Source organism: Podarcis bocagei (assembly GCF_964188305.1).
Source record: "Podarcis bocagei genome assembly, chromosome: 7".
Taxonomy (NCBI): Eukaryota; Metazoa; Chordata; class Lepidosauria; order Squamata; family Lacertidae; genus Podarcis; species Podarcis bocagei.
This window is the reverse complement of record NC_138132.1, coordinates 876,853-893,231: the sequence shown is the minus strand read 5'-3', so window position 1 is coordinate 893,231 and position 16,379 is coordinate 876,853.

Below are 16,379 nucleotides of genomic sequence, written 5' to 3'. Positions count from 1 at the left end.
TCCAAGGCCTGGAAACGATGCCTTATGAGGGAGCTAAGGGAGCTGGGCATGTTTAGCCTGGAGAAGAGGAGGTTAAGGGGTGATATGATAGCCATGTTCAAATATATAAAAGGATGTCACATAGAGGAGGGAGAAAGGTTGTTTTCTGCTGCTTCAGAGAAGCGGACACGGAGCAATGGAGCCAAACTACAAGAAAGAAGATTCCACCTAAACATTAGGAAGCACTTCCTGACAGTAAGAGCTGTTCGACAGTGGAATTTGCTGCCAAGGAGTGTGGTGGAGTCTCCTACTTTGGAGGTCTTTAAGCAGAGGCTTGACAACCATATGTCAGGAGTGCTCTGATGGTGTTTCCTGCTTGGCAGGGGGTTGGACTCGATGGCCCTTGTGGTCTCTTCCAACTCTATGATTCTATGACACCCTGCATACCTAAGGATTGGCCAGGTTGTCCCCTGCCAGGTGCGCCAGAGGGGCACAAAAATTTCACCTCTCCACTCCACTGAGCCAGAATGCCAGGAGCCAGCCCACCTGTCCACGTTCTCTCCTTGCCAAGGGCACAAGGGAGCCTAGGTACGCCTCTGACTGCATGTGAGACATGAGTTGTTCCACCTGGCTGAGGTTCCCTCTGCCTCCCCCCACCCTGCTGCTAAATCCCCCCTCCTGGTATCTTCCAACAGAAGTAGCCAAGAGGAGCTCTGTAGCTGGATCTGGCCCTAAAAGCCCACCCAGCCCTCCTCTCCCCCTCCTCTCCCTCCCAGCTTCTTTCTCTTCCTCCTCCTCCTGTGTGCTGACTATTCATCCACTTGATTTAAGGGGGGGCTCTCTTCCCTTTCCACAGCTCTTCCTGTGCCACCTGCACAGGCTGCCCCACCCCCACCCCAATCCTCCTGGGTCTTGCACGAGTTCTTGAGAGATTATTTCCCCACCTCCCTGCTTGCGGGTATCTCAGCATTCCCAGAGAATCAGGTTGCACAGCTAGCTTGCTGCTGATAAAGGCGAGGCATAAACCTTGCAAGGGTTTGGGGAGGGGGTGTCCCTGTGAGTAAAGAGGGGGCCTTTGTGTTGGGGGGCAGAGAGGCGCTGGCAGAGCATTTCCTCAAGAAGCAGCTGCTTCTTAGAAGGATGCACTCAACGCCTGGAATTACCCAGCATGGTGATCACGTAACAGAATGCAACATCTCCATTAACTGAATCATCAGACCCACAGATCTAGGGCTTTCTAGTATGACCATGAAAGGAGGACCTGGTTCTGAGGCAGGGGCAAAACTAGGCTTTATGTCACCCAAGTCAAAGACCCAGTTTGGCACACACACCCCATGCACATTTGTGTACACACACAAGCACAGGCTTTGAGTCTCAAAGGCTCCCCTCTGGAGGCTTCAGCCAGGACAAAAAAACCCAGCTAGCAGCGGTGTGCAGTCACTGGACTAAGAGGACTGGGCTTCCCCTCTAGAAGCTCCCCTGAAGCCCCTGAAGCTTCTGCCTGGCTTAGGGAGGAAGGTCCGAGGATCTGGTGGGTCCAGGATCTATCCTGCTGTTAATGGAGACATCTGAGGGCTCCCTTGGACACAAAAACAAGGACCCCAGCCAGGAATACCAGAGCAAAACAGCAGCCAGTAGGCTTGGTCTTGATTGAAGACTGTGGTGACAGGACTACCACCTTCCACAAGGTGGAACAAGATGGAAGCCCAGAACAAAAGAGAACCCAAACTTTTATTAGCCACTAATCCCCATCTTAGGTAAAGGTAAAGGGACCCCTGACCATTAGGTCCAGTTGTGGGCGACTCTGGGGTTGCGATGCTCATCTCGCTTTATTGGCCGAGGGACCCGGCGTACAGCTTCCAGGTCATGTGGCCAGCATGACTAAGCCGCTTCTGGCGAACCAGAGCAGCACATGCAAACGCCGTTTACCTTCCCACCAGAGTGGTACCTATTTATCTACTTGCACTTTGATGTGCTTTCGAACTGCTAGGTTGGCAGGAGCAGGGACCGAGCAATGGGAGCTCACCCCGTCATGGGGATTCGAACCACTGACCTTCCGATCATCACGTCCTAGGCTCTGTGGTTTAACCCACAGCGCCACCCATGTCCCTAATCCCCATGTTACACCCCCCCAAACTACATCACTCATACATCATAGTTACATCATGAAAGAGAAGGTCTGGTGGCAATAATCTGAGCATCCTGGACCCTGCCCCATGGTTCCCCTTGCCCTCCACCAAACACCCATCAAGTGTAACAAAAGAGACATTTACATTTCCTTGTTTCCCAGCCAAGTCAATCACACCCTTTTTTCTTCATCTGGATTTGTTCTTTCTGGAATGGCTACCTGTCTGGCACTCAGGTATCAGGATGCCAGGAATGATCACTCAGGCAGAGGGGCTGCTGAGGAGCTGAGCTCACATGTCTAGATGACTTTCTGACCCAGTGAGCCAGTACATAGAGACATTTATCAGTGAATTCTTACATTTGGTATCATGCAGCAGAGGCCCTGATGATGAACTGTTTTGTGATGAACTGTTTTGTGGGAACAAATCACAAAAGTCACAAAAGTGATTGTGCTGGTTTTGGTAGTGGGCTGCATGTGCGTGATATCTGCTGGATGGGCAAACCCCCCCCCATCTATACTTAAATTCCTGCAACACTGCCATCTTCCCAAAGCCCACCTGTCAGAGCCCTGGTACCTCCTACACAAAGCCCAGGAAGCTTCTGACTGGCTTAGGGAGGGAGGTGCAATGTTCATGTGCATGACATCACGATGTCACACGCATGACATCGTGCTCCCCAATCCCCTTGCAAGCTGGCAGCTCTGGCCCTAACTGTTCCCCTATGAAAAATTTCAATGCACGCCATTGCCAGCAAGACACCCCACCCCCAGCAATGGCTCTTTCTGGGGAATGGCTCCTCCTTTTGACAAGGGAGCATCTCAAAACCACCATCAAACCAGAGGTTCCCTTCATCCCTGAAAAGACATTCTGCGATTTGCAGAATAAAACCTGCAGAGATCCATGAGGGTCTCAGAACTCCAGATGTGCCTGGAGGCACTAGAGGGTGGGTGCCCCACAGTGCCCATGGGCAAAATGATCTCCTCCTCTCTGGGGGTCTCCAACGTGGTGCCTATGGAGACAACAACCTCCCCTTTTCTGGGCGCCATGGAGAAGAGGAGATCATTATGCCCATGGGCGCCATGTTGGTGACCCCAGAGAGGGTGCAGAATGTCCAGGGCCACCTGGGCCACTTCCTGGACAACCCTGAGGCCCATCTTCTTAATCAGTACCATGTGGTGGATGCAAGTGCCATAAAATGTGTATTTGCAGAAGGCCATGAGAGACACCAGCAGGGCAGACCTTTGATGTTTATCTCAAAAAGTGGGTCAGTTCATACGCATGGTTTATGCTTGAACATAAGGACCTTGGATGGGGTGGACGGTTCGCAGGCTAGGAAGGACTTGCTCCCAAATTTATTGCCAGCTGCACAAGTTATTCTAGCTAGGAAGTGGCAAGCAGAGCATAAAATGGAAGGATGGTACAAAGAGGTGTGGGATATAGCTATTAATGATAAGTTAACATGTGCTATTAAGGTAAAACGGGGAATATGCAGGAGAAATGATTTTGCGGATATATGGAAAGTATTTGTAGAATTTGTACTGTTAAAACGGAAAGGGGTCAAGCCATTGCAAGAGGTGTTGAAATTTTGGGAGGTTGGATAGTTGCAGTGGAAGGGTCTCGGGGTGTGTGTGTGCACATTTTAATTTATTTATTATTTATTATTATTACTTTGTCCAAAAAAAGAAAAGAAAAGGGGGGGGGGAGAAATTATGCATGCAGCAGGGGAAAAAATGTAAGCACCAAAGTTCACTGTTTTAAAACTTGCCTCATTACAGGTGCAATTAGGGAATAAAAAATAAAAGGCAATTTTTCTGCCGCAGCCTCTAATTGCAGCTTTAAGTTTAATTAGTGTAAAAAAAATCTGCAGAATAAACCGAACACTTTTTACAAAAACACAACAACAACAACCAAAATCAGAAGAGCATCTGCTGGATCAGGCCGGCACCCTCTTCCCACAGTGGCCAAGCAGGTGCCCAAGGCAGGATCTGACCGCAAGAGCCAGAAGCTCCCCTCCTGTGGTTCCAGCCCCTGAGATTCAGAGGCATGGCTGCCTGTAAACGTGGACCATAGATACCTGTCCTGATATTTCCCGGAACAGGCGTCACCCACCAGGTGATGATCTATCACAGGATCCCCCAGAGCAAGAAGCAAGCAAGAGCCCCCGGGGGCCTCTTTCTGTTGGGGCAGAATCACCGCTCTTCCCCGAATCCACCCAGCACCTCTCCTTGCAAAGCACACTGCCTATTGGCAATTACAGCCAGCAGAGCACAGGGCCTGTGGATGTGGCAGCAACAGTGGCTGGTGGTGAGGCCCGCGAAGGTACAGATGTGCCACCTCCACATTACAGTACCAGCAACGACTTGAAATTCTCCTATTCTGAGATCAACTTCCAGCACCTGAGGTGGTCCTTCCGAAATCTCTATAAATCCATGCTTGAGAAATCCTCCTCATCCCAGCATGATTTCTCTTCCCTCCTGGGTGACATGAAGCCCTCCAACCACAATTACTATACGTACCACCAGCAGCAGGTGTTCTCCGCAGTGGGAGCTGCACCCCCCTCCACACTCCAACCTCAGAAGGCTGTCCATCCCAGGGGGGCTAGCAGCAAGGAGGTGACAGCTATGGCCCCCCACCTGTGATGTCCATTCACCCCTCTTCAATGCAGCATGGAGGATACCACCAGCATCACCACCACCACCCACACTCCCATTCACAGCAGCAGCAGCAGCAACAACAATAACAGCCTCCAAACGTGGAGGCAGAGCAGAGCCATCCTGGATGGAAGCCCTCAATGTCCCTCTCATCCTCCATGAGTTTCAGCCTCCTTGAAGGCCATCCAAGTTGCCTACTCTGACTCCTCCTTGCAATTTCAGGAGCAAGGAGCGAGCCAAATGGAAGTTCCTCCCCCTGCGTCTCCTTTGTTCTCTGACACGCTCAGTCCTCTGAGTTCAGGAGGAGGGAGGGGGTTCCCCTCTACTCTTGATTGATGTATCACCCAGCTGCTCCCTCCCTTCTGGTTGCTTAGCTACTATCTCATAGCTGGGCAGCTCCTCTCTCAACTGTGCAGCATCTGTCTGTCTCCCTGCTTCTGGAGATGCTGGAAGCAAAAGGTGTGTGTCTGAATGTCCCCCCTCCTCTTCTTTTAGGATCTGATCTTCCTGCGATTGCATTGCCCAACCTTCCGATTCAGACCACCTGTGGTGGATTCACCAGTCGCCACATGCGCCTCCTCAAAAGTCATCCTCTGACTGGACAAACTCACCCCTCTATCATGATGCCATGCCAAAGACATGTCAGGAGACCAGGCAAAGTCCTCAGAGAACCTGCCTCCAAGTCTGCTTTCAACAATGGCTGGTTTCCAAAGCTACTAGCTTTTGTGCAATTTTTTTTTAAAAAAAACAAATTTTTATTGGTTTTTCACCTTTTATAAAGACAAATTACACACAAAAAAGACAAAAGACAAAAACATGTATAATTTCAGAAAATCCTACTTTCCTAACCTTGTTCCCTGACTTCCCCCCACCCCCCTTCATGCATCCGAATTCCCAGAATTATGTCAGCAAATTGGTATTTCTCCTCTTAACCATCTTAATATTACCTCTTTCATAAAGAAAAATAAATTTTCCTAAGTTGGACTCAAATTCCCTTCCATCGATTTCCCATTTTGTCTTAAATAAAAGTCATATTAACTAAACCCAAAGATCTTGAGTGTTTTTTAAAATTCTATTCTTCCCTCCCTCCCATCCCCGGTTTTCGTCCCTTCCCCAATACATGTCCAAAATAACAATTCTTAGCCTGGATTCCTCACGTCCGAGGCTTTCAAGTCTCTTTCAGTCCCTCTCCGCCGGTCTTGTTGGTAGTCCTTTATGTCGGTCGTCGGATCTCGAAAAAGTTCTATCACCATCCAACCATATTCTCTTCCCACAAGGGCATTTAAAAACAGCTGCTGGAAAGTTTCCACAAGGCCTGCATCTTCAGAGTCAGAGTCAAAGTGGAGGCCCCAATCATATTTCTTTATTTTAAGTTCCTGTATTCCATAAACTCCCGGGGCCTCCTCCTTCTTCTTTTGCATCTTTCGCAGATTTGTGGTAGATATGATCCAAAAGTCTCCTTGCTTATATTCCACAGATGTCAGCTTCTGGTTGGTGCTTTCCAACTTTGTTTCCTCTTTTTCTTGTTTAGTCTCTTCCACTTCTTTTGATATCATTTCCAATTCAGCTGTGGATTCTTTCTCATTCAGGTCCTCAATACATTCAGCAGAGCTGCTTGTTCCAGAAGTCAAGGCCATAAGTTGTTTATTCATAGCTAGACTCTGCTCTTGTAAGATTCCCACAAAATGAAACATTCTTTCGATTTCCACTAGTAACTTTCCATCCACAGCCATTGTAGTTTCACAGAGTTCCCCCTAGAGGGAATCTGGTTACTTGGTAATCTTTCTCCAACAATCCTCTTACTTATTGTTATTACTTTGTTTCCAACAATTTTAGATCAGTTGTAACTCATTTTAGTCCAGAGGGATCTTAAATAACAAATTTTTCCACTCTAAACTGTCCGTTTGACAGCTTTGACAGCTGTCAAAGTCCGCACCTCTTCCACAAGCTCAAAAACAGGACGCTCCCGGGCCCGGGAGGGGGGGTTGTTTACAACAGAAAGAAAGCTTCCAAAACTCCACTCTCCAGCTCAAAATTTCTTTTTGCCAAATCTTGGAAGTTAAGATCTTTTTTAACTCACCCCACAAAGGGTAGGCTCTCCAGCTTAGTTCTTAAGTCGTTGCTTTAGATCGTCTGCAAAAGGGGGGGTGCGGACTTCCTTTTAGCACACCCCCCGGTCGTCTCAAATTCACGGGATAAAATTCTTAAAATCCAATTCCGTCTTACTCACGGGTTATTCTTTTCAGTCCGAATTTCAAGGAAGAAAGTCAGCGCTCTCCAGTCATGGCTCGCGGCTTCGCTCAACCGAGGTAGCGATCGACTCTCAGCACCACGCCACCCTCTGTACCCTCTCCGCAGCCTTTAAAAAGGCTCTTCGTGAGTCGGGGGGCGCTTAAGGCGCCCACCGAGTCTTCAGTCCGCAGGCTTCAGCGCCTGCGGTTTTTAAGGGTCCCCGCGTCGCCGGCGCGGCAAGACCCGTCCTCAGCTGAGCAGATTCCCTCCGCAGCTCGGAGGGAATCCGCCATTTCCAGATCGCGCCAACCCGGAAGTCCCAGCTATACTACCCTGAACATGCCCGATCTCGTCTGATCTCGGAAGCTAAGCAGGGTCAGGCCTGGTTAGTACTTGGATGGGAGAGCTTTTGTGCAATTAAGAGCTCACAGAATACCGAGCTTTTGTGGAAAATGTTGCCCGGATGCTGTGGCTCTGGCTTTCGTCCTGAACTGAGCAACAGGTAGCCCATCTCTCGCTCTTATCGCTGGCTCTGCTCCTGCCACCTGCCTTACAGCTAGCAGCCTGTTATCTGCAAGATAACTGCACCTGGTAGCTGAGATGCTGCAATATCTCCATTGCAGACGGGAGGCTGGAGCATAGCTGTCAACTTACAGATTTAAAAATAAGGGACCAACAGCCTTGAAAATAAGGGACCTGCAGCCTCACCTGTTCCAGGCACTCCAGTCTTCCTGTCCTCCCGCAGTCTGGTCAAACTCATGCTGGTAGCTTCGAGAACACTGTCCAACCAACTTTGTAACCAGAGGTTCAACTGAATAGAATCTGAATCACGTGCACCACAAGGCCTATGCAGCCTCAACTTAAGATGGCTCCCCGGCCTGGCTTTGCACTGCAAAGTTTGCAGCAGCATGTGCAACAAAATGGCGTCCAGCATTCAAAAACCTCCTCAGCTTGCATTAACTAGCCACACAGGAGGCATTCAAGCTCCACCCTCCAGTCGTTCTTAGACTCCTTATTGGGTGAGCAACACAGTCAAGCAACACAGTTGGAGCCTCCCTCCTCCCTGGCCGGTAGGGAGGGAGGGAGAGGAGCTGCTTCCTTTGAAATTTAAGGGACATCATTTAAGGGACATTTAAGGGACATCGATCAATAAGGGACAGCAGCGGGACATGGCGCTGGAATAAAGGACTGTCCCTTCAAATAAGGGACACTTGATAGCTATGGGCTGCAGGGAAGCCTGAGGAGGAGTATCCCTGTTAGGGAGACAACCACGTGGGCTGCTCCCTAAAGCTCCAGATCACGGTCCACTCTGAGCATTGGGAGGGGGGCCCTGCGCTTCACCAGGGGGTGTTTTGAGCACTTGGGGGAACTGAGTTCCTTCACAATTTAAAATTAGACCTTTTTTTGTCCAGGGCAGGGGGTGGGGGTGGCTGGAACTAATATGCACCCATTGCCTGGTCCCCAAATCCACCTGTATCTGAAATCAATAACGTTGATCCAGATCATTGTCTGCTGGAGTTTATTTAGTGTTGCCTTTTGTCTGGAATTTCCCGAACATATCCTGAATAATGCATTTGGAAGCAGTGTCCGGGCGGAAATCGCAAAAATGTCTGGGGAAATCCTGGCAACCTGTGTCGGCAGTGTCGCTTTTGGTAATGTTCCTTAAAAATAGCTCAACAACTTCTTTGTATGGGGGGGAATTTGCAAAAAAACAACTCCACGGCTGTCCCGATTTTCACTGTTTGAAATGTGGCAATCCTCGTTTATTAATCGCATCTTACATTTAGCCAATGCCGGGAGTGGGGAGGCACTGCGACTGGGCCCACAATAAGTAATTAAGAATGTAAACAAACAAACAAACTTGGTGGTGACTCGTCCCCCCACCTTTTCCCTGAAAAAGCACTGAGTATATCCACTGTGAATTGAGCTGCTCTGGTCCCTTTGGTTTGGGGAGGGCCCGCTCCTCCACATGACAGCCCTCTCTCAGTCTTCTCTTCCCTGGGCTAAGCACCAGACCTGCCCAGGACTCTCATAAGCAGCAGCCCTTGCTATTCTCCAAAGGCAGAATTAAGCCCAGCAGCTCAAATCACTGCACTTCTCTCAGCATGAGCAGAGTCCTGCAGCGGCGGCAGCTGGATCAGGCCCAAGGGGGCTGCCTAGTCAAGCATCCTGGCCTCACAGAGACCTTGTCCCCTGGGAAAAGAGGCACCCTTGCAGGACCTGAGAGCAGGAGCTCTTCTGCAGTGGGGATGCAGTGCTCAATGTTGCATGCTGGAAAAAGCTTCCTGTTCCTCTTCCTCTTCCTCTTTCCCCTTCCTCCTCCTCTTCTTCCTCTTCCCCCTCCCTCCTCCTCTTCTTCCTCTTTTCACAACCGGCCTGCAGCTTCTCTGTGTGAGAAACAGAAGGTTATTCGGGAAGCAGTGATATTCCGTGAAAGGGGGAAATTCCTGGGGCCTCTGGTGTGTTTACGCCAGGGAGTCACATGGCTCCCTTCAAGGCTGCTGCGTGGGTGCAAGTGGCTTCCATCCCTCCAGCATCTTCTGTTCACCTGACCTTCAGCGATGCAATTCAGGAGCGGCACAAGAGGAGCCGCGTGAGCGCACAGAGGCGTCTGCGTTTATCCACAGGACTGGGATGAGCGGGGCTGAGATGACTGGCCCCCTTAAACGCCATCACTCTGCTGTCCTGATAAAAGGGGGGAGCCCCAAGCAGTCTTGAGGTGCCCATCACTGTCATGAGCATGTTCTGGGGGTGGTCAGCAGTGTCCTGCCGTAGTTTATGCCCAAGCGGCCTCATGGGGTGTTGTCAAGACCATGTTGGTGCCCTGTGCCCTCTGCTGCCGCCTCTTCTGGTTGACTGCAATCCTGGCTCAGAGGAAGCCTCTCTTTGGAAAATAGTTAAGACGTGATGCAATTATGCATCTAAAGAACCTCAGGTCTTAACTGGTGAGCTCTTCTACTGCAGTTTGTGAACTGGAATAATAATAATTTTATCTATCTATCATCTAGCTATCTAGCTATCTGTACGTACGTACATTGTTGTTGTTGTTGTTTAGTCGTTTAGTCGTGTCTGACTCTTTATGACCCCCTGGACCAGAGCATGCCAGGCACTCTTGTCTTCTACTGCCTCCTGCAGTTTGGTCAGATTCATGTTGGTAGCTTCGAGAACACTGTCCCACCATCTCGTCCTCTGTCATCCCCTTTTCCTTGTGCCCTCCATCTTTCCCAACATCAGGGTCTTTTCCAGGGAGTCTTCTCTTCTCATGAGGTGGCCAAAGTATTGGAGCCTCAGCTTCAGGATCTGTCCTTCCAGTGAGCACTCAGGGCTGATGTCATTCAGAATGGAGAAGTTGGATCTTCTTGCAGTCCATGGGACTCTCAAGAATTCAATTCAAAAGCATCAATTCTTTGGTGACCAGCCTTCTTCCTGGAGCAGGAACTGGCAAGCCACTCCAGTATCCCTGCCAAGAAAACTCCATGGACAAAAACAACATACATACATACATACATACATACATACATACATGCATGCATGCATACATAGCCTATCCTTCTGGCTGGGTTTCCACAACCATTCTAAACATCAGCCATTGAAAACTTCCCTAAACAGGGCTGCCTTCAGATGTCTTCTAAAAGTCAGATATTTGTTTATCTCTTTGACATCTGGTCGGAGGGCATTCCACAGGGTGGGTGCCACCACCGAGAAGGCCCTCTGCCTGGTACCCGTGTAACGTCACTTCTCGCAGGGAGGGAACCACCAGAACACCCTCGGAGCTGGACCTCAGTGTCCAGGCTGAACAATGGGGGTGGAGACGCTCCTTCAAGTCTACTGGACCTTTGAGGCCATTTACGGCTTTAAAGGTCAGCACCAACACTTTGATTTTTGCTTTAGGACCGGTGTTATATGGTCCCGGATATGAAGAGATCTTCTCTGTGTAAAGCTCCGTTGATCCAAAGATCCCTTCTAGTGTACTATGAATCCAACCACTTCTTCTCAAGGCCTTAATGGTGTTTTTTTTCTAGTACGAGATATATTTGCCTAATCTTGTTGTTTTTACCTTGGAAAGTGCCTAATGGATATCTATCCCTCTGCTCAAGCACTGCAATGTTGTGCTTGAATTTCAAGTATCATAAATAACATTCCATCCCTCTTCTTTGCTCTGACAGTGGTGAGATGGAATTGAGAATTGCCTCTGAGCAGTTGTTTGCCTAGCCAATTTTACACTAGACTGTCTACTGATCCAGTTTACAAGCACAGTCTGAATGCTGTGGCTGATAACTTAATGAATACAACTGTGTTCCTCAAATCTGAAATAAAATTATTTTCTGCTTCAAAAAGAAGCTGCGTCAGATTTTGTATTTTGTGGTTTTAGCTCCCCCTGGTATAGAAATGCAAATGAATAAGGCTGCAAATGTGTGCCTCCCTACCCCCCCTTTCTCGCTGCTCCCCCCCCCCACTCCTCTGTTGCCAATTTTGGGCAGGCTCCTCCCCTAGGCTGGCCTTTGTCACTGCTGCTGCTGCTTACTTTTCATTTCGGATCTTTATTACTTTTCCATTTCTCGAGTTTCACATCTGTCATAAATCACCAAATCTGCCCTCCGCGGATCTCAACGCCCACTTTTCGGGTGTAAGCGCTCCATTCCCACGCCCGTGTTTACACTTTGCAGTAAAACCAAGTATTAGTTTTCGGCATGTTAAAAATAAAATAATCCAAGCACGGCTGTGTTGCAAGCACATTTCCCCCTTTCTCTTAAGAGCCACTTTGGGGTCGGGGAGAGAGTTCAGCCCCTCTCAAGATGCCTTGCAACAGAACCGATGTGGCTCCAGCCCAGATATTTCAGTTTGATTCATTTAGACACCAGTTTAGGGGGGGGGGAAATCTAATAAAATTAAAAAACCCATGAAATCCATGAAATAACACAATGCTTGAAACACAACAAAAGTGATGGACCCTCCCTCAAAGTGTTGGGGCTGACCTTGAAAGCCCTAAACGGCCTCAAAGGCCCAGTAGACCTGAGAGAGCATCTCTATCCCCACAGTTCTGCCCAGACACTGAGGTCCAGCGCCGAGGGCCTTCTGGTGGTTCCCTCACTGCGAGGAGCCAAGATACAGGGAACTAGGCAGAGGGCCTTCTCGGTAGTGGCGCCCACCCTGTGGAACACCCTCCCACCAGATGTCAAAGAGAAAAACAACTACCAGACTTTTAGAAGACATCTGAAGGCAGCCCTGTTTAGGGAAGCTTCTAATGTTTGAGGTTTTATTGTGTTTTTAATATTCTGTTGGAAGCTGCCCAGAGTGGCTGGGGAAACCCAGCCAGATGGGCGGGGCACAAATAAATAAAAATGTTGTTGTTGTTGTTAACGCTTGGTGAGATGGGTGGGAGACTTGGTAGGACATCTTCCCCCAAGTTCTGCATGCTTCCCCAGTGGAGGTGGTCTCCATGGGCTGCCAACCTGCTGCCATAAGCTTGATGGTGTTTCCAGGAAGGTTGGAGGGGGAGGGGGAGAGACTCCTGGCCCCTCTTCCCTCCCACCACCACCATATTTCCTGCCCACCCCCTCGCTGCTCAGCTGCCGCTGTGGCTCTTTGTGTGAGAGTTGGCCTGTTATTCTAACCACTTTCCAGAAGATAAACCACTTCATTTGAGGAGAGGTCCCTGCCTGGCCCTCAACCCCCCCCCCCTGAACACTCCATGTTTGCAGAGCCCTCCAACATCATCATCCCGACAGCGGGGCTCTAACGAGCAGCTGGCCGGCCCACAATTAGGGAGGCCAAGAGGCCACCAGGGCAGAATAACTTATCCATATGCAAGAGGACTCGTCGCGGTGACCTCTCTTGTCGGAGGTGAACCTGACTCAATCCAAGCGATTTTTTCCCTCCCTGCTTAAGGGGCAGGGTGGGGAGATGGCGGCATAATATTCCTGCCATGTTCACTTATCGTCACAGATGAAATCAGCAGCTTTGTTGAAGAGGGTCAATCGCAGCTTAATTTCTCTGCAGGGAGCAGGAGAGAGAATATGAGAGAAAATGAGGGTGGGGGTGAGCTTCATCACCAGCCCTCTCCTCGCTGACCCTCCACGCCACACATGCGCTCCCGCGGCACCTGCTGACAAAGCCTGCAGGCGGCTCCAGAGACAGATTGCAACACTGCCAGGGTGAAGCCCTATAACAAGCGGCAGCCACTTAGTGGCCGAGTGAGGACCCCAAGGGGGAAGGAAGGAGCACTTTCTTGGTCCTGTGGGAATGTTCAGGGATGCAGGAGAGGATCTATTGTTTGATTATAGCCTTTCCAACTTGTGTTAACAAGTTCACAATTTAGCAGAGTAACATTCCCCTTTTTAAAAACTCAGCGGATGCATTTGCTCAGGCTCGCTAAAGCCCCTATAAGAACTGTTCTGGTATTTCCCTCTTATTCCCTCACAAAAGATAAGACGCAACCCAGTCTTCTACAAAAGTATAAAAAGAGTTTACTCACTCACATTCTGTTCACAGTCGGATCCCAGAAGGCAGACTTAGCTTAGAAAGGTAACATACACCTGGAAACTTTTTCATAAGGAGACAGTCCCTTTGTCCTCTCTGGGCTGGAGGTCAAGAGAGCATCTTTGGCTAAGCAGATGTTGCTTCTTCAATGCATGTAGTCAAAAAGAGGAGAGATGGCTGCCCTGCCCTGTGCTTTTGTCGTTACCTGCACAGGTGAGGCCACGCCCACCTCTAGTCACATGCAGAGGAAGTCTGTCCCAGCCCAGAAGGAAACAGGAAGTTGACCTGCTGGCTGGACAAACATTCCTCCCCTTGTGTAAACATGTTCACTCTAGGAATGCTGTACTTGACTGCTCCTGTGTTTCACATCCCACAGGTCCTTCCTTCTTGGTCTCTTTGTGGATGGCGCCTTCTTAGAACCACAAAAACTATAGAGCTGGAAGGGACCCCAAAGGGTCCTCTAATCCAGTGTTTCCCAACCTTTTTTGGGCAAAGGCACACTTGTTTCATGAAAAAAATCTCGAGGCACACCACAGCCCCGTGACACCAGCGCGCAGCGTCACGCCGGGAGGGACGCACGAAAGTGTAAGTTTCAATTTTCCCCCCTCCCCCTTGCCTTCCTTCTGTGCCAACTGCCAAAAAGCCAAGAAAAAAGCCAAGACTTTAGGGCAGCAGGTCGACACGGAAGAAGCTCCTACCTAAGGACAGGTGCGACGGCCGTGTCCTCTTCTGCCACACTTGGCAGCCCTGCCTCATGGTCGTGACTCCCACCCTGATTTCTCCCCGCAGGTCGAGCGGCACACGCAGCCCAATGTGTCCAGCCCAGACACAAGCCCCGCTTCCCCACTCTAGATCCTGAATGCGACCAAGTGCTCTGGACTCCCGAGCAGGGTGGGAAAGAGGACTCGCATCTGGTAACCTCCGGGCTCCTCGCCTGCTCGAGGGATGGCATTGCAGGCAAGCTGCCGGCCGTCGCCATCGCCGCCCCCTCATGCGAGTGGACCTGCCCGGAGTGGTGGGCCGGGGGAGGCTCGCTCTCTGTGGGGATGTGGCCCGCACGCGCGGCCCCGCTTCCTCCTGCCCAGGGCTGAGCTCCTTACCCGCGATCTCGGTCTCGCGCACGCGGATCCCACTTATTCCGAAGCTCGCGCCACTAGCCGGGGCTCTCACACCGTGCCAGGGCGAGGCGGCGCGGCCCACTGACGTCATCGCGGCTCGCCGCCGCCCTCAACTTCCCTGTTCCCTCCCCTCCCTCGGGTCGCCGTGGTTACCGAGGACTGCAAGCTGCTCGGGCAAGCGTGGGGCATTAAGTGGGAGAAGGAAAATTAAAATTAAAACTCACCTGAAGGCCGCCTCTCCGGATATGAAGCTATCTTTCGAATTTTTTAATTTTTCCCGCGGCACACCAGGCAACGTCTCGCGGCACACTAGTGTGCCGCAGAACAGTGGTTGGGAAACACTGCTAATCCACCCCGGCCATTTGGACTCCTGGTTTTATAGGCTGTGAAGCCGGTGGAGGCAGGCAGGCTGCCCAAAAGGTGCTGCGCCATTGCAGGATGTTCTGTGCCGGTGCAATTGCAGGGGCTGTGGATTCATCTTGCTTCTCATAAACAGTGGTGGACCTACACTTTGTTGGGAATGTTGTGGATACTAGGAGAGGATATATCGATTTAGTAGTATGCTTCCTCTCTCAAGCTAGTGAGTCAGCAACAGGGCGACATTCCCCAATATATAGCAGGAAGCTAGTCGGTAGATTCGTTTGAATCTCTTTGCTTAAGTAATCCAGTCTGGCTCTGTCCAGATTGGGTTATTCCTTCTAATTTCCCCTTTTATCCCTCTTAAACAGAATAAAGACACAACAATCTTCTTTATAAGTAATAAGAAGTTTACTCACATCCAGTTCACAGTTGGATCCCTGAAGGCAGGCTTCAGCTTGTAGTTACCGAAAAGAGTTTGAGCCCATGTGCTGCTGGCTGAGAGCCAGCAGACAGCAAAATAATAGCAGGATAGAATAAAAGGAAGAAGAAGGGAAGATGGCTGCATGACCAGCCCTGTTGTGGGGTCTCCCAGGGTCACACCCACCTACCTGGTCACATGCAGGGTGAGGATGCTCCAGACCAGGTGGGGCAGGAAGTCCTCCTGCCTGGAGTAACACCCCCCCCTGCGTGTCCACTCTGGGCAAACGGGAAGTGTTGTACTTGACTGTTTATATTACATCCCACATACTTTTGAGGCCCTGAGGTTTGAGAACAGCCACGGGGGTCCCTTCGTAACCAGCAACGAGTCGGGGTAACTGCGGGGTAGCGGCTGTGATCTTCAGTGGGGCTTTTCCCTGACAGATCTGCTACACTTTTTCTGTGCTACCGACTCTCAAAACTTTGAGATTCTTCAAATAAATCCGATGAAAAATGAATCCATTTGAGTCATACCACTCAAAGGGGGTCTATTAGACCCAAACCTTTTCAGCAATGTGAACTGAAGTTGCTTCTTGGTCCCCTGTGGGATATGGGGCCCTGAAACTTAAGCTTCATTCGTTTCATGGAAGACCCACCCTGTCCTAAAGGCTAAAATAGTCTCATTTCCACAGGTTGTTATGTACTGAGTTGAATAGGATCCAAATTGCAGCAGTCTGATTGGTCCTAGAACAATAGGATTCAGAATGCAGCAGTCTGATTGGTCCTAGAACAATAGGACCCAGAATGCAGCAGTCTGATTGGTCCGCAGGAGCCACCCAATCCAGCTCCAGGTGGAAGTGAATCCGCAACCTGATTGGCCTACAGGAGAATCCCGGAATTAGCCAATCACGTGGGGCCCATTGTGTAAAGAATGTATATAAAGCAGACATTCTGGGGGAACTTCCATTCCTCACCACCACTATGAGCTGAACAAAGAGCATGAAATCCACTCTCGA